Source organism: Etheostoma cragini, chromosome 14 (genome assembly GCF_013103735.1).
Source record: "Etheostoma cragini isolate CJK2018 chromosome 14, CSU_Ecrag_1.0, whole genome shotgun sequence".
NCBI lineage: Eukaryota > Metazoa > Chordata > Actinopteri > Perciformes > Percidae > Etheostoma > Etheostoma cragini.
In genome coordinates this window covers 7,676,135-7,700,326 of record NC_048420.1, presented here as the reverse complement: position 1 = coordinate 7,700,326, position 24,192 = coordinate 7,676,135, and positions in this window count along the sequence as shown.

Genomic DNA, 24,192 nt, shown 5'->3' with positions numbered 1-24,192 from the left:
TCGACAAACCACACACAGGAGGATGCTGGAGTACAATACGTCTGAAGAGAGAGAGACGTATACGTTTAAAGCCTGTATTCCACCATGACTGACGTTGCTCTGGATTATGACGTGAGAGCCATCAAATCAAGACTACCTCATGCTGGATACCAGATTGTCAAGGGATACCAAAAACATCTGCCAGTACCCAAACATCTGCCAACCACTCTTTGTCCCTGGGATGGAGATGAAGGTGAGTTACTAAATGTAGCCTTTGGTAGAAAGGTACTAGTACCACGAATAACTACTAATAGTTATACCAAGTCCTGAACTCATATTGCTTGAAATACCGATGACCTTTTTGTAGAGATTAGGGGAGTAGGAAGTTAAAGGCCCACTATGTAGAATTTCCTAAAACAACAAAGTATAGTGTTATACAAAAGTAATCCTTCCCAATGATCACTTATGACCCACTACAAGTGCGATGTGGTTAATTTATCTACAGAGAGACTGCCTTCTGCCAGTATTTTCCTATTTTTCTGTTTTGGAAATTTCAGTGTTTAATCCTTCAGGCAGTGGGTGTGTAGCCCACATCCATTGTGTGTGAGGTTGGGACTCATAGCAAAGCAACCAGGTAACATAATTGTGTTTTTCCTCTGCTGTTTCTCCGTCTCTCTCCTCTGCTGTGTGCTGGTCCTCTGGTGTCAGTGTGTCTGTTTTGACTGACATTATTGCTCTCATTCATAAGGCTATGTGCTTACCAGCGCTGCTTGCTCTATGCATTTACTCTCTACCTCACTCGGCCACCACCACTCTCTCTTTCTGGATAAACTCATGATACATTGATTCTCTCACCAGGCTGATGCTGACTTTGTGCCATGCCAACAATGAACGTGGAAGTGAGCATTATGAACCACCTACAGGACTTTGTGCAGGAGCTGGAAGCATGTAATTGCTCATTTAGTTTTCTCCTTGTTAATTCTGTTTACCTAGTTTCTCTCTTACACATCTCAGTACACTTATGTCATATAATAGATTTCCAAAATTCTACTTCTGTACAGGTAAACCATGTCCAATATTTCATTTACATGATTGTTTGCTTTATCTGTCTCTGAAAAGGTGAACATCCAGAGGTGGGTGATACAGTACACCATCCAGGTCACCTGTCCCCCAGTATGTTTCTCCAGTGGCTCAGTCTCCACATGTAACACAATCCGCCTGCCTGTTAAGCATATGGTAACTTCTACTGAGGTCAAACAAGTGATGACAGAGGCCTTCCACCTAGGGCAGGCATTTCATCAGGTTTAACTTAAATGTTGCCGTTTCAAATATGCAGTGCTAATTAGACTACTGCGTGTTTTTCTGTCATGGTTCGAGTAAAATGCATATTCATTCTGGCTCAAGTAGTAATGCATTGGGTTAAGATGTTTGTGCAGTTCACCCATTTATATTTGTGTGTCTTTAAATGACGCAGTGTACATGGCTAATTGATAGATTTTTACATTTTTGAAAGGGTATATCATTGTTAACCATTACATTGAATGTTACGCTTCAAACAGCATTTATATATGGGCATTGCACCGTTACAATGTTTGGCAGCTGTTTCTTCATTGCGTTCTTTCCCTCCTCCCTGTGGCTGCGTACGCTTGACAGAATGACTGAATATGAGGGTGTCCGATAAAAAATGCAACATTTTTGGAAGCAAAATCCACAATATATATGCTTTTCATCAGCACCGAGCCAACCCTTAGTCCTATTTTATACCATCTTAAACCAATGTCTCCACATATTAATTACATAAAATTGTTTAATAATTGTATTAAATTACATATTTTATCTGAATGCAGATCTGGAATTAATGGATTGCATATGTCTTGATTTATAATTATCTAGTGCTTAATCACTCCTTCCAGGATTATTTTGATATTGTTGCGGGCCAAAATGCCTGATGCGAGCGAGCTTATGTAAATAATTGCGATAAAAGTTGCGAGCTCTTTTGTATGTTTGTTGAAAATAAGTTGCGGGAGACAACCTTACAAAAAAGGCCCAGGATACTGTAAAAGTTGGTGTAATATGAAAATGGCTGGTGGATTTAAGTCAAAAAATAATTTATAGAATGAATCAAATTTGAACGTGTCTGTCAGTGGCTTGTTGATCTTTACATTGCTGATTTCCTATCATGGGCTGGGACACAAACGGTTTGATGAAATACTTATTGGGCTTTAACTTCATCATTGCAATTACAATAATGAGCATAGCTGTCTTCAATTTAGGTCATCATGGTCATCTCCGGTTTTTCCATCGTAAGTGTTTGTGTGTGCATGTGTCAGTCGCGTGGTGAACTGAGCAGCCCCACCCGTGGCAAAAAGCCGAGAGGATTGAAACAGCAGCCGTTTTAGCGACCAGAGTGAAAAATCATTGCAGCGTACATTGATGTTAAAATGCCTACAGGTTGGCAGGACAGTCTGACATGTTTTGCACGGCCTTTTGCTGGACGTTTTATTGGTAAATGTGAGATGTTTGAGTCACATGTCTCATTAAACAAGAATACGGCCACATACGTGTGACTTCAACCTGTTCTCACTCCCGCTTGGTCATTGGCTCTCAAAGTCACATACTGATACTGAGTCTGGCACGTGGGACTGCTGGCATTAGTTGAAGTTGCGGGAAACTCCGGTTATTGGTCAAATTTGCAAAAACGTTGCGGTGATTGGTCAAAATTGCAAGTCACACCTAAGTCACTGTGTTTGGTTGAATTAGTGTCAATTTGCACAATCTCGTCATCACGAAATCCTGGAGGGACTCCTTAATGTTGCTACACTTCCATATCCCTCTAGGTGAGTTCGAGCAAAATGTTAAATTTCTTTTATCTTGTCTCCAAAAGCATGCACACACAGTGAAACATTCAGTCGAACTGTAGTACTAGAGAGTGCAGCACACAAATCAGCCAGCAAATTAGTGTATATGTGGTTGTATTGCAGTTCAGATGGTAATGTATGACTGCACTTGGGATACCGAAGTATCACTTGAGGAGCCAATGATGGGGAGTGGATTTGATTTAGTTCTCTTTACATGACCGTTTTTCCCCCTGAAGCACGGCATTGTTTCACTTGTTTTTGTCCTCCCTACAATCTTTCTGTGGGACCAAGAAAAACTTGGCCTGACCTGCAGGCAAGTGTACAGCAAAGGCCATGATACCATCCATCTATTTCCATTCTCTCTCTCTGTCTGTGACAGAGGTCACCTTAAAGCTAGACACTTTAAATGTGCAGCAGAAAAGGTAGACGCTCTTTAGCCCTCATTCTGTCCCTGCCCATCCCTAACCCTTCCTCCCTGTATCCTCAGATATCCTTTCCTCTCTTCCTGTCTCTGACCACCTCTGTCACTTTTTTCCACTTTAGCCTGCTCCTTGCTCATCTCTCTTCTCTCTGCCTCGGTGCCAAATGGACAATGTCAAGGAGAGAACACTGAGAATTCCCCTCAAAGCACAAACTATGACACTAGAACTACTTGCATTACTACTACAACTACTATTGGTGTTAACATATCTGTATTGAACACGTAGACCAGTTATTTAACCACAGCAGGGATAGCACAGCTCTTCTACTCTTGGTATCAAATACATTGCAATTCCTAACAGATGCTTCACAATAAAAGTCTATGGCGTAGCAACAAGGAACCGACTGGCTTGGCTGTAGGAAAGCAATCAAAACACAAAGGCACAAATCTGTAAGATGAAGGTACAATCAGGAACATAAGAGATTCAGCTACAAGCAAAAATGTGGGAGGGAGTGAGTGTTTAGTTGATTAATGATATAGTAAGGTGAGAGAAAATGAACTGCCAACACATTTTGAAAATGTAATGAATTGGTGTAATCAAGCAATCACTAATTCAACCATTCTCTGGCTGTAGCTTCTGACGTGTGAGTATTTATTGCTTTTCTTAGTTTTAAATGGTCTATATTTATTTGTTACTACACTACAAGAACTACTCCCAAAACCTCTGTTGGTAATAATGGAGCAAAACTAATGAGCTAGTTGGGGCAGACACCTAAAGTCACAGTGCTACGTTTTTTCACTAAAACACCTATCAATGACACCCTTTACAATTACATGTTGTATTCAAAATACCAATGCTCTGCTCATTTTCTTTCTGCTGCCAGTGCCTCACTGGTCACTGTATGGTTCTCCATATTCATCATTGCTCTTGATCACTTTGCCTTTAAATCCCCTCTACCCGATTTTTCCACTTTTGGGCTTCGGTTCTTGTCAGGTAGACGTTTGTTATTGTCACTCCCCATTCTATGTATTTGCGGACATAAATGTATGTCGCAGGGAGTGACAAGGTTGGAAGGTTAACTGCAATCACTCCTGCTGTTTTATTTTTTCATTTTAATAATGCGTTCTACACACATTGGTTGACTGAACTATAATTACTGATAATTAACTAACTTTCCTCTCAGTTCACCTTTGTTTAATCGTGTTTGGGTGAAGAGGGACTGACCTATTTTATACCAATGACTGCTGCTTTTCTCTGTTTGGTCTACTAGTGTCACTGTGTAACTGTTACAGATAAAGTATTAGTGCTCTTTTTCTATGATTGATTAAACAAAACTATACATTGTAGCATGCTTGCGAGGGATTTCAACAGGCGCGGATGTGCCGCGTCTCAGCTGCACCGTGGTTTTGTTGCATTCTTTGCTGTGCGTCATAGCATACAAGGAACACAGGAGAACGTTTTGGTTGCTGATTAAGTTGATTTAGTCATTTTTCCTGAATATTATATTTGTGCTATCAACATAAAACTAAGTTTTCTCCATAGTTAAAGGGTTTCTTCCTCGGAGTCCAGTTAGGAACGACATGGATCAAAGATGTGAGGCTGTGTTTTACTTGTTAAAATAGTGTAGTGATGTGATATACAATCGGGTGTCTGTTTTGCAAATTATTGACTAGACGCTATAGCCATTCTACCTATGCGACTCTGTCAAAACTAGATCTGGTGCATAATTTTAGGGGAGCAGAGCAGAGAGCCACCTCGGGGACGCGCTGTGTCGCGGCTGGTGGAGTCACAAGCCTTGTCTTGAATGGCCAGATGCGCCTCATGGTATTTAGGGATTATTGTTGCATTTAATTCCTTGTCCGTTTTCTATTGTTGTTTCAACTCATTTCAAACATGCTTACTGTAATAAATTGTGTAAGTGACTTCTTGATTAATTGGTCAATTGTGTCGCGAAGAAAAGGACTGCAAACACAGCAAGTCTTCAAAGGTCAAACGTGCACCCATACAAGCGTGTGTGTGTGCGCACACACACATTAGGATCTTCGTGAGAAGGGCAGATGCCCTTATTCAGCATCAGTTAACAGGCTATATGAGAAGACAGTCAGAGCAGCACATTTAACATCCCCACCTTGTCTCTTACCCTACCCAGAGTTGTTTATCTTCCGCCCTTGATAATGTAAAGGACCCATTGACTGTGTCTGTGCACACGCATTGTGTGCGTGGGTGTCATGAACAATCAGTTGAAACATTTCCCACAGTCCCAAACCAGATCAATTGACCTTCCACAGACATGTGAACAATGAAGAGTGATGGACAAAATGGGAAAGAGGATCAGTGCCGTGGAGCCGTGGAAGGAACAACAGGAAAAGGGAGGAAAGGGAGGTAATATGCAGAGAGCAGCAGAACGAAAGAGGGATCATTGAGTGGAAAAGATGACAGGTAAGGCTGTCTACACATGATAAGCAGGCTGAGTAACTCCCTCTGCTGGGTCAGACTCAGTGCCGAGGGCTCAGATTAACACTTGTGAATCATAATGTGATTAACGAATTTTATAACCATTTTAAAAGTTGAGTTCCTGCTCTAGAAACACCAATATACGCTTATTTTAATGTAGACTGCTGTTGCATCTATGGAAATTCAAACACATTGTGTCTGCCTTTAAACTTCTTGGTCAGCTGTCGTGTTAACCCTTGAGTTGTCTTCCCATCAAAATCAACACTTTTGTTGACTCTTTTTATCGATGATCTTAACTTTTTACGTTTTTGTCCCTTTTTTCAACACTTTTGATGCTTTTTTTCAGTGTTTGTCACATCTTTTTTGATGATTTCAACACTACATAACACTAACTCATTAACTTTAGTTTTACATTATTGTTAGAATTTATGGTCAATAAACCTAATTTTTTAGGAATTGATACCTAAAGTGTTTGAGTTAGAAAAGCAGCAATTAGGAATTATGTAGACTAAAGTTAAAGAAAAGTATGTTGATGGATAATCAAAGACTGGATTATATCAAGTATCATGTACTCAATACTTGCCAAAGAGCGTTGTGTGGAATCAATCGTGTTATTTTGGGTAATTAAAATGACCATTGACATAAAACAATGGTTTAAATCAACACTGTGTAACTAGTCCTGCGCTCTGTCCCCCTACAGGTTCTTATTGGAACTACAGCTCACGCTAAAAGTTACATAGTGTTGCTTTAACGTTGACGTAGTTTAAATCAGTGCTGTTCAATACAGTATATCGATATTATATCAATATTGGGATATGAGACTAGATATTGTCTTAGATGTTGGATATCGTAATGTGATATGACATACATGTTGTCTTTTACTGGTTTCAAAGGCTGCATTACAGTAAAGTGAATTACTTTTCTGAACTGAAAAGACTGATCTAGCTGTGTTATTTTCCTCTACCCCACTTAGACATTATGTCTACATTACTGATGATTGTTTATCTAAGATCTAAGTTTGAAGTTATTTTGTCAAAGCACCAATTGTCAACCCTAGAATATCACCACAATATTAATATAGAGGTATTTGATCAAGAATACCGTGTTATATGATTCTCGTGACATCGCCCAGCTCTATTTATAAATCAAGCTGTAAAAATGTTTAAGTTAATACGGACAGCAGTATTATATTCATCTCCATTTTAATTGGTGAATTTGAAAATTTTTACATCCAGCAGGAACATGTGCAACATTAACATTCATTTGGAGATGTGTTACTGGCAACCTGGCAGATGTAGGTCCAAAATTCACTCTGTTTCATCCCTGTTTTCTATCTGTTACTCCTGAGGGAAATATCCTGCTTTTTCCTAATCTAGCTGCTAAATGCTATCTTCCCCAGCTAGTCGCTGACTCCAGCTTTTTTGGGCTGTAAATGATAACAAATGAGGCAGTTTATTACTCACTCTTTTTTACTCTGGACTCCCGATGCAAACAGAGACACACGTTTTCTGATGCTATTGCATTGTGCATTTGAACTACCATATTTGACAAGTGCTGAGCAACTAAATGTTTTTTTGATTGTTTTTTTACAGCTTTTGGGCCGAAAACGGCTATGAAACTCTGTAAAGCCAAGGGATTTAAATTTCTTTTTTTTAAATTGGTTAAAAACGGCTTCAAAGTATACAGCCATGCTAGTAGCTCTACAAGGCTACACTTAGGTAAAGCGGTCGCAGTGCGTTGAGCTAAATGCTAACTTCAACATAACATGCTCACAATGTCAGTTCTAAAATGATAATGAAAATAGCATGTTAACATTTAATTAATGATTTAAAGAAGAACAACATTACACTGCACAGCAGTAATTCCTTAGGCTAACATTAAAAATCACTGAGGGTTAAAACACAGAAGGTCCATTGTGGTCCTAGTAAAACACAAATCACGCCACAAGATAAAACACCACAACAACCTATAGTACTTACAAAAAAGTACAACTGAGGCATATATTAGTGTTCCTGATTTCACATTATTTGGGTAATAAACCAAAGTGTTGGATGGATTAAAATTTGACTTGATGACGGATCTATAAGAAATGTCAGAGGATGACCAGAGTTATTGCAACTCACCCTGCGGGTAACATGGCTAGTTCTACCACATTTCATTGAAATCCATCCAATAGTTGTTTAGACATTTCACTCAAAACCGCAAGTCAAAATGGTGATGAAGAGAAAGTCGGGGTATCATGAAGACAATAGACTTTATCCTCTGGGCGCTATTAATATCTTACGGGAATCCATCCAACCAACCGTCCGGTAGGCCGACAGAGCCTTGCAGTTTGCGTGAAATGATGGCTCAAGCCAATGCAAAACAACTCACACATCACACGCTCACACATCATCTGTAGACAGCCTAAGGAAAAGGGCAAAGTGAGATCATGCAAATGTATTCTCAACAGGAGAGTGTGTCAGTTACAGTCAGAGAGAAGAAGGCCGATGAGAGCAGAACGGGTGGGAGGGGAATGTGAACCAAAACAAACCAATGCCAGTTCCCAGTAAAGACCATTTTTCAAACAAACCCTGAGAACAGTGAGATCTTTCACCACTCTCTCTGGAATCACTCAAAATATTTCCCAAATCCGACCTTAAAAAGAACTGTGAAGAAAAGAGGCTGTTTATGAGCTTTGACCATCTTATTTTGCACACTACCACTCTGTATTGACATTTTACAAGTCATGTACTCTCAGAGGTTTCCTATGAACAGCCAACGTGTGTGTGTGTGTGTGTTCCATACCTCCTTTGCTGCATCAATGAAATCTTGAGGATTCATATCATATAAAATGTCGAAATAGTACATGAGAAAGCCTTTTTTAATGTTCCTATACAAACCATCCTCATTTAATTGGAGTCCAGTGTGGCGATCACCGCTTTCACCACTTTTTTCTCTTTTTGGCATTTTACTTGAACATAAATACTATTTTCACATCAGTCCCCCTTGAACAAAGGGGAGTCTGTACTGTACAATTAACTACTGTAACCGTTATCTCTGAGGGAGTGCATTTTACTTGAACATAAATACTATTTTCACATCAGTCCCCCTTGGAGGAAATACCTTCCGCTAGTTGATACTATTAACGGTAGTCATCGTCTTGCTCAGTGGCAGAAAACCTGCTCAAATCCTATATTTAAATATCACTACCACGATATGGTTTAGCACCTTTTTTAAATCGTGTATATATATGTGTGTGTATAATATTTATATGTATGTATGTATGTATGTATGTATGTATGTATGTATGTATGTATGTATGTATGTATGTATGTATGTATGTATGTATGTATGTATATATATATATATATATATATATATATATATATATGTGTACATTTAATGTAATACGTTGAAAAGCAACCTTGCCCATTCTGCAGAATTATATCTTTCAGTGTTAGATTAATGATGCTATCACCTTTAAAATGAATCTTTTATTGTTTTGTGGTCTAACCATTATGCATGCTTTTGGGTAGTGAATTGTACCAATGCATTGTATTTTACGAGCTTATGTATGCATTTAAGATCTGTCTTAGGCAAAATACCTTCAACAGGTTTTTTTTAATGTAATGCAGCAAAAGTACAATATAACAACACAGAAACTCTAGCGTAGACCTCAAGACTTTATTTAAGTGCTGTACGTGTGTGTTGTTGTTTCTGCTATCTATGTAGATCACGCTTCACCAAACGCACCAAATACAGACTTGAATCATGAAAGACGTGATCCCCATCTTTTTTCAGTGCGGATCGATACGTTTAATAAAGTGAAAATCTATCTGTTCCGCAAGGCAATTTGTTTTGAATTCACAAATGACAGAAGGATCATTGTAAATATGTAGAAAGCTATCTTTTCATTGCAAAATTCAGCACCAAAAAATCTTACATTTTTTAAAACAATGACTCATCAAAAAAAGTCAACTAGGCAAACAAACACATGACTGAATTTTCAGATTCAGAAAAACTGAATGGGTGATGTCAAGAAACTACTCATGAATGTGGTGACTGTCAGCGGGGTTTGAAGGTGTGCTATTTGTAGAGTTGCCACAACATGCTGGAACCACCCTTGGACTCAGAGGTGTCCTCATCCTTAGATGTGTTGGTGCTTTGTTTCAAAAGCACATTTTCTCTTCCTATTCCCCCGATGATCGCTGCAGCCTGGCTGAGGATTGGAACACAGCTAATCTTCTTTGTTAGTTTCCTCGGCAGCCTCATGACACCTCTGTGTGTACTGCACTCTCCCACACTCATTATTGTATCACCAGATCACCAACAGGTGCCTCTGGAAGGCACAGAGAGTGTCACAAACCAGCTGGAGCTTGAGACATTGACTCATGTCTCGTATCTGCAAAGTGGCTGCTGACACCCAACAGGGTGTCAAGATGGAGATTCTTAGAGACAAGAAGGTCTGCAGACAAACACACGAACAGAGCCGCGTCACAATGGCTGCCGGCGAAACGTTAGTCTCTGCAAAAATCTCTTTAGTGTCACACTCAGTAAGAAAGCTTTTAAATAAGGAATCTTTTTAATCCAATTCCTTGTGTGATTTATCCGATGTCCCTATTTTACTTTTTTGACAGGCCTCTGGATTGAGTTCAGCGGGTAAAAGATGCTCTAAATGACTTTATGACTGAGCTGTGGAAAGGAAGCAATGAAATACTAAGCTCTACAGTCTATAAAACACTAGTATTTAAGACTCTTACTGTTGTAAAATTAAGTACATTTTCTATTAAAAAAGTAGAGGACCAACCATTTATCTTAAAAAATCAAAACTTCACATTCCTCCTGATCTTTGCTTCAAAGTGAAACTCAGGGTGCCGTTTTCATGAGTGATGTGTCGCTCTTCAACAAAGAAATCCATCAAAAGCAATCCTGCTTTTATCTTGACAATTATATAATGTGTTACTTACGTGAAAACAATGTGAATCAATTTGCAATGTATGCCTCACTGCTGGCCAGTTATCAGTGCTAGAATTAAATTACCATGCGCAAATGAGTCTAGCTCACTTTTAGAGAGCACTGTTTATCTCTGGCACTAGACAATGTCGTGGGACCGCTTACTTCTGTCACATTCACAGTTCATATTGTGTATTGTAAACAGATCCAATTGTTGTTGGTGTATTTCCAAACCTTTTGTCAGCAGCCATTGCACATTGTATAGGATGATGAAGATCATCAGTGGATGGTGTTGGTCTGCCCTCTGTCAAAAGCTCAACTTTGCTTGCACAATCAATCTATGATACACATGAATGTACATATTTCACTGGAATACACAGACTACCTGAAATACCATAGACATTTATGCCAGCCCGATATTTACTGTGACAGCTCACTTCTTGAACTTGGTTTTTATTATTTTCAGTTAGATATGTTTCACAGCTTTCATATTGTCTGGTCATATTGCAAGGACAAATGTCATCCCTGGTGGTTATATTTCTATTTCACTTTTTTATGTCTGCAAATGTAGCATTAGTTCATGGAACCATTAGGAGAGGTGTACTTCTAAGGTGATTCTCCCTTCAGTGTAAAGCAATCGCAAGTTGTTGTAGCATGTAAAGATGGAACAAAAATGAAACAACCCTGGGGAACCGTGATACTATGGTCACTTGTCGAGGAGCTTAGGTTTGGCCGCTCTTCCATGTGAATCTACAGAGCTGAACACTCGGTTGCCAGGCTACAGGTCGTCTGTTTGGCCTCGCCCGACTCACTCCGTGGACTGGTGCTGGTTATAGTCGATAATCCATTTACAGTTAATTTGCAGACAATTAAGATGTGGACAATAACAATTGACACAACGTAATGGGGGAATAAGGATTTTCCTTCTCAACACTCAGAAACATGTCTCTCTTCCTGAACTTCTTCTTTGTCTTCTTCTTCGTGTTCTTCATCGTAAATTGCCCCCAATCTTTGTGACTAAGTCAGCCCCCTTCTACCTCCGCCTGTCAACAATTGTGGACGATAGTGCAGTGATATGCACCCACACACAAATATAGATGGAAGATTTCATGCCCTCCATTGTGTATTCCTACAATCCTGTCCACACACTGCGTTGTGTAATAGGGGAACATCCTTGTTAATTATTAACACGCTATTAATAAATACAGCACCTGCTGTGTCAGCATCCACCTTATTGGCTTTATCTCTTACTTATGAAGTCAGTCTTCCACATGTCCCTAGTCTTTGTTTATGCAGTGATAATTTCTCATGTACATAATGACCTGCATCAACTAACTCGTTAAGAAATCTCATCGGTAAGTATGTAACCTCGGGCTCCTACTACAGACATGATTTCTGCCCACACATTTTGCACAGGGCAATACTGTTGCTCTCTAGGGGTGACACATAGGCTTCTCAGACGTCAAACACGGTCAGACGTTCTGTTAATTAATTTGTCACATTAGTTTGTCTTTTCCCGTCACAGTCTTTTAAGCTTCTCCCATCTTCATAATGTGTGCCTTGTTAGGGGCATAATGTGAAATGCAGTACTCGTGCGTCATAACTCTACATACTAATCCAAGTGGCTTAATAATACAGCATGTAAAAATGTGCAGTTTGACATGGGTTGAGGAATCCTTCCGGTCATATCCGATGTCCACGTTTTTTTGTGGTACTGCAGTATCTCCAACATAGATGCATAGAAAAATATAAATCCTGCATAACGGGCTGTTTTTTCCTCTGGTGCTACATGTATCATCACAGTGCTTCGGTGTGTCAGTCACTCATAAAACACTTTGCTCCTGTATACCTTAGGGATATAAAGCTTTGCCAGAGTCTATATTTCTCAAGAAAATTGTCTATATTTTTTACTGAGCAGTATGCAGTTTGTAAAAGTAAAAAAATAACTTTTGTCGTCATCTACTTTTTAATGTATTTCTTTATGCAACATTGTTGGCACGCAGTCATCGGCCTGGTATTATCTACTACTACTTTTTCAAGAGATCATAAAAGTCAGTTAACTTCTCTGTGTCTAACTCATTAAGTACAAGCATTAATTAGGCTGTAACTAAAGATCACTACTTACTGTAACTAGTTCAGGCATTCTTACAAGGCATGCATCTACTTCTTCTCCATCCCTTGTTGGTGGCTGTGCTTGGAGGACGTTTGCAACCTCATCTTCTGTGACGATCCAAATCCACACCAGTAGGCGCAGAGCACCACAGGCCGCTACAGTATACCTTCAATTAAAGGAGGTGCTAATTAGTTTCATGTGAGTACTGATTAGCTGAAAAGCTGGATGTCCCAAGTTTTCCCAAGAGTACCCAAACACAACGTGCCTTTGAGGATCAGAGAAAGTGAAATTTTTCAAAACTTTAAATCCACTTGTCCACACCTAAATTCCACAGGATCTGGAACAGCTGCGGAGTCATTTGGTTTCTGTTAAAGTGTGTACTTCCACTGACTGCGGAAGGGCTGCGTCCCCAGCTGCGTCCCACGCATACATTTCACATTTATTTAAGTTGAGTTTTACGTGTGGATAACAATGCACTTTATCAACATTATATCACATTGCATATTTCTAATACTTGTTTCCAGTTTTAGTTCATTCGACTTACCTTATGTTATCCCATCTTCCCTGTGGACATTGTGATGTACTCTTTGACAGATATGCTGACAAATATATCTATATAAAATATTATATCTGACAGACAAAGTGCCAGTGTGCATATGACGTGAGGAACCCCAAAAAAACAATACACCAGAGTCCATCAATGTCATGTTACGCCGACAACTATATTTCATTGTCACAAATGCTCCACAGGACTGTGTAGAACATGTACTTGTTTAATATTCAAAATCAAAACCCCCATTAATCATAAATCATAGAGCATCCGGGAGCAATGATTGATTTCATTGCAGTGAATAAAAGGCAGAATCAGCCTTGTTGCTCTATCCCTCACAACCCCTGCACCTCTTCCCGCTGTGCTCACTCTGCCAATCCTATGAAGACTACACAGAAGACAACAGCTCTGTGTGTGTGTGTGTGTGTGTGTGTGTGTGTGTGTGTGTGTGTGTGTGTGTGTGTGTGTGTGTGTGTGTGAGAGAGTGTCAGTCAGTCAGTCAGAGGGAGTAATGCAGCAGAGGATGAGGCTGACATAAAGTCTATCACAAGATGTCAGTTTAAAGTGCCCGTATTATGCTCATTTTCAGGTTTATAATTGTATTTTGAGGTACCAGAATAGGTTTACATGGTTTCATTTTCAAAATACACAATTTTTTGTTGTACTTCACATTGCTGAAGCGCCTGTTTTCACCCTGTGTGTTAGGGTCTCTGTTCTAGCTACAGAGTGAAAAATCTCACTTTTATACTATCTTCATGGGGAGTTGCACATCAGATAAGTCTTTCTCCAACTTTGGTCAGTTCACGCCCGGATAAGCTGGGAGACTTCTTCTAAATGAGGGCTTACTTGTGAATACCTAAAGAACAGGAACATGGAAGTTGTTCTTTTGGAGATTTTGGTGAACTACTCTGTGTTGTAGCTGTGTTTTGACATTAAGAATAAGCTAGTGTGGCATGTGCCCTATCACTTCGTCTCGGCTAGTGACGCAGAAAGCCGCGCACATTTTGAACAGCTCACCTAGAGACTGAAGGCAGAGGACATTCAGAAACCCGTATCTTACTCAAAACAGTATGCATAGTTTTGTTTTCCAAATTTGTATGCACTTGGAAGTACCAGAGACACAAAATAACACCCCAAATCCCAGAAAAAGTATTTTCTTTTCATACTAGGGGCATTTTAAGGTTAATCCTGGGGCCTTTCCCATTCCCCAGTTTGGGCATCCCGGATTCCGCTCTTTGATCCGCCTCCTCGCGTCTAAGCCCACCCACGGGAGATTTGAGCCAAGGAGAAGAGGAAGAGCCCCGAGGAGAGAGAGGATGTCGTGACAACAGCTATTTAGCAAACACGAGACACCTCTTCCTCCAAGCCATCCTTAAAAGCGGCGTCAATTAAATGTGACGCGCGGCACCACTGCGTCAGCTGTCTATTGTTTCATCACACGCTGCCTTTAATGATGTCTGTCAGAGGAGCAAAACTCTTCTACATACTTACGTGGATGAGAATGTATGGGGGTCTCTCACACACAAACACACACACACACACATATCTATTTATTTATAATGGCCTACAGCCTACATACACGTATGGCTATAGATTTAGTGTAAAACCCTACAAATATTTGTATGTAAAAGATTACAAATAAAAAGGCTAGGCATGTATTATATACACACAACACACTCTCTCTGCGTGGATCAACTCTTTATTTGCATAAGCTTAACATCCACCACCTTCCACCCACCTGAATTAATTATGTTCAAGACCCGCATGGACGTGGCCCTCGGCTGATGTACAGTATGTATGCAAAGGATGTATTGTATTAATTTGTTTCCTATAACAATTCACTTTAATGATTAGAGATGCTGTTTGTAAATGTCCCCATGTGTGCGGAAAAGCCCCTGCAGCTGAAATCGTCCGATATTTAAGCAGCAAAACTAACTGTAGTTATAAACTGGCCATAGTAAACAGAGCTAGACCTTTAGAGTCTGAAGTAATCCTAATGAAATTAAATTGCTGTTTCTCGATCAGACTCACTTACAAATGAAGCTGTCTGTCCGACACCAGCTCTGATTTGTTCCCCAACAATAATATTTTCTTTGTTGATTGTGTATACTATCCAACCGCTATTAATCAGAACATTTTTTTATGATCTGGCCAGCCCGCCCGATCTGTAACCCTCCCCCCTTCTCCACCTCTCCCTCTGGCACGCCTCTTTGTGTGCATACGGCGCGTGAAAAGTCTTCCGCAAGAACACATCAGCGTGTCCTCAACGACTCCTCCGAGCGTCCTCGATCCGAGCCTACTCGATCCGAGCCTCCTCGATGTGCATTTTAGGAGCTGGGACATCCTTCAACACGGCGAGATAAGAACGATATCCGGGTCACAAGCCCCAGGATCGAGGAGTTGAGGAGGTCCAATTTTGGAAATTGGGAAAGCCCCTGATGTTGTCCCGTCTGTATACACTACACATCACACACAAACATGTACACACACACTAAAAGTATGAATTTGCTTATAGACACAACCCCACACACTCACCTCTAGCCCTCCCTCACACACTCTTACATCTCATAATTTTGACGTGACAGTAATTGAGGAGGCCATTGTCAATTAACACCATTTAATGATCTCCCTGAAAGCCGCTAACCTGTCACTGATGCCATCATTACAGCTACAACAGAGTTAATCAGCAATCCATTGCCATGCTAAGTTTATTTAGTTCTCTCAGGAAATGGGCTGTTAGGTCTTTAAGTGACTCTACGTGATACATAGCATTGTAATATTTTTAACTACAAGGTGCTCCCGGTGACAGGAGACTTGAAAAAGGATAAGGTACGTCATTAATCTCATCTGGTAAAATTGCTTATTACACTAGTAATGAGTACTTTTAGTGGCATTTAGGATGTGATCCTCTTTTGAAGTGTGGATCAATGCTTTTCTTGATTTCTAATTATATATGTCATAACTTTACCCAGAGGAGCTGTATGTGAGTGCAAAACTAATCTGTTTTACCGGACATTAAACAGACTTTACCCTGCCAGCTATCTAGTACAGCGTACGTTCAATGTCCAGTTTAGCCCATGTTTGAATAGACATGGTCATTGTCCGGAGAATTCCCAGTAAGTAAGTGGGCGTGTTAATGATGTTTCTATCATGTGGCTTGCGTGAAGCCTGAAAGATACAAACCTCTAAGGGTGAAGAAGAAGGGTCATTTCCACAAAGACACCAATGAAGATGTCTAACTGTAATTTTGAACTTTTGTCGGCAAGAGCTGATGCGGAAATTTGGCAGAAGAATATAAGGAACGACAAGAGACACTTTGTTTAAAACCAAATTACGGACCAGTCTACATGACCATGTTGTAATCTGCCTTCCACAAGCTCTACCCAGGCCCCACCCATCTCCTAAATGAAAAGGATTATTTTTAGTAGTTGTGAATAACAGAGATAACTAAATGGGAATACAGTTGGATTTTAAGGGTTACTCGCTTTTGGACCCCAATGGGGTCAGTAGTACTGAGGAATGAGATAGATCAGGCTTTGGCTACACAGGAACGGATGTACATTGAATGAAATCATTGTTGACTGCCCTGTCCTTCAAATATGAACATGTTCCCCCTCTTCATCTGCAGAACATATCCGTTTCAAAGTCTGGAAAAGTATCTTCTTTTTCCCCTGAAATGTATCCGCTACCAATGGCCTTTCTGTCTCTCTCTTTCTCTCTGTCCTGCGGCCCTTCCCCACGTGAGCAGACATTTCCCAGCAGTGTTTGATGTATATCTGACCTTTGATGTTTGTCGCTGCGTGTCCCGGAGCCTAAGGCCCAATTATAACTAACAACCCCCGAGGCCCTCCAACCCTCCCTCTAAACCACCCTTTGTATCTTCCATCTCTTTTTGTCCCACCCATTACTTTCCCTCTCTTACATACTTTCTCTCAACTCGTCCCCTCTCGCCACACCACCACTGGGCACCTCTGCTTGTCCCTTTCCTCCGCATTTGTAATTCTGCCCTTTGTCTTGCTTATCCTTCATCACTTTCCCCTTTATTTGCAGTCCATTGCTAACACGAGAATCCCTGCCTTCAATGCAGTCTCCTCTTCTTTCTCTATTGTCACATGGCAATGTATCATTTATGGGCAGACTTTGCTTTCTTTCCCATTTGGGTAATATTTGTGCTGGATACCTCAGAACTCCAATTTCAGAATATTGCTCATTTCCTCACTTGAGCCCACTTCATGTCGAGGCAATATCCAGACTTCATTTATTCCATCCAAGCACATTTTGTAATTTCAACAAGTGCAGATGCTGTAGACTCCCACAGCATCTTCAATGAGAAGACTTAATCAGTTTACGTTTGTGTATTTTTAATATTAGTAATGTTATTATTAATGTTATGTTAATACTTTAGTGTCATATACCATAATAGGGTTATACCTTATAACAGATACTTTGGCAGTGGTTAATAATTGTTTAGTAAACTGTATATAAACATTATTTGAATGGCTATTCTAAATGTGCAACTACTCCTATGATTAACCAGTATGTTCATGATTATTACATTGTTTATAAAACACCAAGTAACATTAATTTGTGACCCTTAGATCTTTTTTGGTGATCTTTAAAAGAGATGATTATGTTATTAGTTTAGCACTGAGAATAGCTATCTAAACCATGTTGATAGATGCTTTACAAAGTCTTTATTAATCTTTAACAAGGTATTATTTCATCAGATGCATCTTCACAATAAACATCCAAATTGTGTTTACTGACCGATCACAAATAACAAACTTTTAAAATAAAATAAATGAAAGCATAACTGATAATTAATAAACATGATTATCATGTTGTTAGTTAACAGTAAAATAACTTCATTTAAGAATTATGGGATTGTAAATTATTCAGACCCAACCCTGAATAGCCCCTCTTACTCATGACACTCTTACTCACTACATCATGAAATGATGTCCCCTTTAAGTCCAGCCAAACATTTTCTTCATGTCCCCCTGTCCTTGTGTTAAGCAACCTTGTTTTTTTTGTGAAAGGCGCTATGCAAATCTAAGTTATTATTACGTTGGTTGCTTTAACAAACTAATGCTTTGGCTCGTGACGCAGTGATGCTGTCACGCGGTTTAGCTCACGATACATTAAAAGTAGGATAAGTTACCATAGTTCTCTTATTCTAAATGTATTATTTTCTGTCTGAACAAAACATTCATTGCAACCATATGACTTCCCGGTACCACTAACTCAGTAATACGGAGGGTAATACAGCCCCGTAAAGAAAAGACCTTTACACCAGCAGGTGTGCATACATTTTTAATAAAGAGTATGATGGTAGAGTAATCCAGACTGAATATGGCTTCTGGACTCTAAAGTCCCATGTGCAACACTCTACAAATCATAAGTTGTATTTCAGATTTCCCTCCAAACCATATACAGTATTTTTGTTTCCATTAGAGAGTTACAGTGTGCGCATCACCTCTGACATCTCAGATTACGGCCAGAAGAGGGCGACTGCTGGGACAGAGTGTCAGGTCTTCCTCCTCCAGGTCCTGACCTGCTTTCCGCCCCTAAGCACCTCTCTGGTAAATAATGCATGCGGACTGGTGAACTCCATGACTCCTCCTGACAGCCATACCGCTGTATCTTCCAATCAGTTGTACTTACACTCTACATGCAGAGTGAAGGTCAATGTATATGGCAACAGACATGTGAATGTGTAGATGTACGGTGTTGCTGTGGATGTAGGTTGTGTAAGAGATACAGGGCTTTTTGCTGAAACGTTCTCATTGAGACAACATAGAGAAAAGGTGTTTTACATATAGTGTGGGTGTGTAATACAGTATGTTATCTTTCACATGAGATGGTATTGCACTACCAGAATTGAAGCAGAGCTATTCACCAAGGTTCAGACAGACAGAGCACCGTTTTAAACATCAGCTGTCAGCTGACAAAAGACGTTAAGGTTTAAAGTGTCCCTCACTCTTACATTTTCTCATTCTCCCCATCTCTCTCTCCTTGGGGAACGGTGTGAATAGAGGTGAATACAACTTGAATAACTCTCACCACAAAGAAGCTGTAGGACCTGAACAAGCCACTGCTGCCTTTACGTGTTTTATCCTCAAGATTACCATAATTGTGTAGTTGAACATAGGCTGTACTTATATTTCATTTTAAAAGGATGCTGAAACATGTCTGCTCTGCAACTTCAACAGAGTGCATATATGTAGAATACACCTACTGAAGAGTATGGGACACGAGGCCCTGTGGAAATCCTTTGTACAACCTTTTTTCTATTTTTTTTTACCTACCAAAGTGCTTTAATATTACATATCTGATTGCATTTGTATTGACATCCTAAATTTCTCAAATGTCACCTTTCAAAAAAGAAATATATTGGTTCTGATTATCACCCAGCGTGAAATGCTAAGTTTATGGCTGCATGCTGATATGCGGAACACACAGTATTTAGATCCCATATATCATATTAGATGTATCAAGCCATAACAGTCCAGAAGTTGCTTATCCAAAGTGTGGCAGCTCATGAGATTGTCAGCCACCCTATGGAGTATCACGACAAAGTCTCATTCATCTTGCCTTGCTGCATTGTGGGAAGATGCAATGCCACACCAGTGGTGGGGATGGGGAAGGGGGAGGGGGGGAGATGGGGTCAGGGGTGATGGATGCTGATAAACTTTGGGGTTGTCAGAAAAGAGAGGCGACAATCTGTGCTTTCTGGGACCGTGTCACAGTGCACCTCCAGGTATGATGGCAAGAGCAGAGGGAACGTGGTGTGAGGGTATGTGAAGGCTTCCAGCTCAAGGGCAGGATGAGGATGCTGCTGTCTCCTCTCTACCTTTCTCTACAAAGGATGCAGCACCCCACCATTTCCACAGCCACATTCCAAAAACAAACACATAGAGTCACAAGAAGGTGCAGACACGTACAAACCCCAACCTGCACGTATACTTGCATGCATACACACTCATAGACAGACATGGCACAGGAATACAGACGTCACACACACACAGCCTGCAGTTGTTCCACCTCTCTCCATGTGTGACCCCTGATGAAGGGGTAGCGAAGTTGTTGGCAGTTCTTCATTGACATTCAGGATTGTGTGTGTGTGTGGGTGAGCGTGAAGCCATCTAACTACAGACAACCCCTACACATTCACTGGTGGCCAGATTGACTTGGTATTCCTCATGGCACCACTCCTGAACCACTTACAAACATTAGCAATGCTAATGCAGGGATGTGCAGAGGGATGGATTCATCATACACACTACCTCACAAACTTATTCTCCCGCATACACAGTAGTAGTAGTAGTAGTAGTACGAGTGGTGGCACTCACTGTCATCTGCACAGTGAGGAGGTAAACAACTGTTGAAGAGTGATTAGTAAATTCAAGATGTTGGGCAAGTAGAAGGTGGAGACAGGCTAGGCATGAAGGATGAGCCGTTCATTGTTATTACAATGAACTGTAAATGACTGATGGACATCATATGTTCCTCTGTTGTACATCTTCTGAAAAGACTATGGGTGTCTCAGACAGTTTAATAGATGCAATGACCACCTCTGCTTCAAAAACAGCTTTGGAAAAACACAACAAATTGAAAAGGTGTTTGAGCGCAAAACAGTATATAGCTCAAATTTGACACAATGGGTAATGTTAGGCCGGTCAAAGTATGAAGGATGCAGACATATTTTAGGATTGATTGATAGATAGATAGATAGATAGATATTTTATTCATCCCGAGGGACATTTTAGGCATCCAGTAGCAAGACAACCATAACACAACAAACACACAAATGTATCACACATACCTACAAATAAAAAATAAAAATTAGCAATCCCTTTGAGAAATGCAATGACTATGACAGGTTGAGATACTATTGTAGACTGTGTGTAATCATAGTGCAAAAGTGAACAGTGCAGTAGATCATGATAAAAATATTGACTGACTATAAAATAAAAACATGATAACCCATAAACTGTCTGAATGAGAAAATTGCGTAACAGGGAACAAGTTATGAGATGTAAGATGTAGATGTTATGACCACAGTCCAGGTTATGTATGGTTAAATAAGTTGTACAGCAGACAAGTGATATGATTTGGGGGGCGGGGACAGGCTGATGCTGAAAGTCAATTCCTCCCCTCCCCCCTTGTGTTGTGATGAAGAGCTGGATGGCCTTGGGAACAAAGGACCTCCTCAACCTGTCTGCTGAGCATGACAATGATAGAAGTGTGCCACTGAACATGCTCCCTTGTTTGACAAATGTGCTGTGTAGTGGGTGGCGGTCATTGTCCACGATCGCCAGCGTCCTACTCATTGTCCGTTTGTCCGCAGTTGCTGTGAGCGACTCCAGCTCAATGCCAACAACAGAGCCAGCTTTCTTTACCAGTTTGTTGAGTCGGCCGCGTCTCTCCCCTTAATGCTGCCTACTGAAAAGCTGCTGACTGTTTTTTACCACAAGACTGTGTCATCCATTAAAATGTTATAATTTTCAACCCTGAATGGGCGCATGTCAAAAGCTCTTTTTTTTTTTTTAAACAAATGGATGATTCAAAGTAGGTAGGTATTTGATTGGGGAACTTACACAAGCTGGCAGGAGTATGTTGGCTTGTAAAAAATGACAAGTGATTTTTGACAAGTGATTGATTTAACAAGTTCCTCCCCATAATTTGGTTTAGATCAACAAGGTGTAATAATGTAGCCATACTTCAGATTCTTGGTTGGGTCTCCCAATGTTTGAGTAATCTTTACCCTCCGTCTTTACCCTCTGATTTCTAATTATTCCTTGTGATTAAATGTCTGTTTTGTCTCCTACTACAGAATCATGTTACAACACAGTGAGCTGCGTGTGTGATGCAGCACACTGGGTGCCTATTGGGAAAATTTGAATCCCTCTCTTCGTTTTCGAATGTTACACAGTGAGACACTGCTAGTAATTTAGCTCACATTAAGCGAGCATTTTTCATGAAGTTTGGCTGATAAGCTCCTCTCGTAAAATGTCACAAGCACACAGATGTCAGGGATGTGCAATTACTTTTGGCCCCTCTGCACACAGGAGATTTGAATATTGCATATTGAAATTCAGCTTGAATAGCGACCTCCGTCAACAGATGCTGTGCGATTTGTCTAATTTCCCAGTCTTTATCACATCTCACAGCACATTTAAATGGCTTCCCAAAGTGTATGGTATTATAATCATGCCCAGCAGAAGTGGATCCACCAACCATCACTGCATGTGAGACTGCAGGAACAGTCTGTGTGGCCACTCAACGAACCATTTGACAAATTACATTAAAAGCTTGATAACAGAAGAAATGTCTAAAGTCAAATACTTGAATAAATCCAGACCCCTAATAGTTCTCCAGTAATGATTTCTTATTCCAAATCACAGTAATTTACTCTGAGTTACGAGGTTTTATTCAAATTTATTATAAATTGGGTGGTTCAGTTTTTACTTTCCGAAAGCCACCCGCTAGGCATCTTTACAAAATGACAAATAAGCCAAAAGACTAAAAGCTAAATGTAATTTCAGAACTGTTGAATTTGATTACAGCAGGATTATTTAATGATCCTTTACTTGTAACTTCAGCTTCCCTCTGTTTTTTGTTTTTTTAAACTTTTGCCATGCTGTTTGCCTCACATCAACCAACCAGCTCTCAAGGCGATTATTTCAGACATGACAATCACCTCATGCATCATGTACGACAAGTCCCATGCAACGTCTTATTAAAGAAATATGAAAAATGTTTCTCTTTCTCCGTCATGTTCCTCTCTCCCCATCCTTGCATTGAAATCATGCAACCTGAACGTCGACCCTCATTTTCACATCTTTCCTTTTTTGTTACATTACTCCACAGCATCTTGCTGCTTTAAAATCCTGAGGTGAAAAAACACCTTTGATGTTCCATTGCGAAACTTCAAAGCAGAGTGCTGCCGTAATTGACCTTGAAGTAATTAGTGAGTGAATTGTTGATCCTGACATCAGCTTTTACAGTATGAAGTCTTGCTGGTTAATGCCAGTTCAGAGCCGTACTGCACGGCTTCAGTCACATGGACGCTTTAATGACGGGTCAGAGACAAGTACTCTTTTACCTTCTGTACACATGTTAATACAAAGGCACATTCATACAGTATGAACATAAAGATGTGTGTACTTACATAAAGAATCAGGTGTGTGTGTGTGTGTGTGTGTGTGGGTGTGTGTGTGTAGGGTGCTCTGAAAGTGCTGCTCCTATTGAAGTGGCCTCGGTGTCACTAATGAACCTTCAGGCAAAGAAGGCCAAAGGATATGGTGTGTTTGTGTGTGTATATGGCTCATGCGTGGCCACACACAAGTAGCGCACAGATTTTTGTGTGTGTGAGAGAGATATTTTGTGTGGCCAGTGGGGCTGAGCAGGCTGCAAGCCGGCGATAGCACTGGCTTCTGTTGTGCTCCAGCTAATCTACTGAACTCCAAGGCGCGGGGGGGTCAAGGAGAGGCCTCGTCCTCTCAGGGAGCTCGTCCCAGCAATCTAAAACACACTCCCTGGCTTTGTGTTCTTCTCCTTCTCTTCCTCCACCAATGTGGAACAAAGAACAGGTGATATGATCCATGGAAACCAGTCTTGTTGTTTTTTTCACACACTTCCAGTATGCCACCTTAAGATAAGTGAGTTAGGGGTGGCTGTGGCTCAGTGGTTGAGTGGTTTTCTGCCAATTGGAAAGGTTGGGGGTTCAATCCCTGGCCCTGCAGTCCTATGTCAAAGTGTCCTTGGGCAAGACACTGAACCCGGCGGGGACAAAAAGCAGCGGTAAAGTCGGACAGTTTCCAGCCGATTCCAGCCGCCTTCAGGCTGGACAGGAAGTGACATAAACACTGTGGTGCG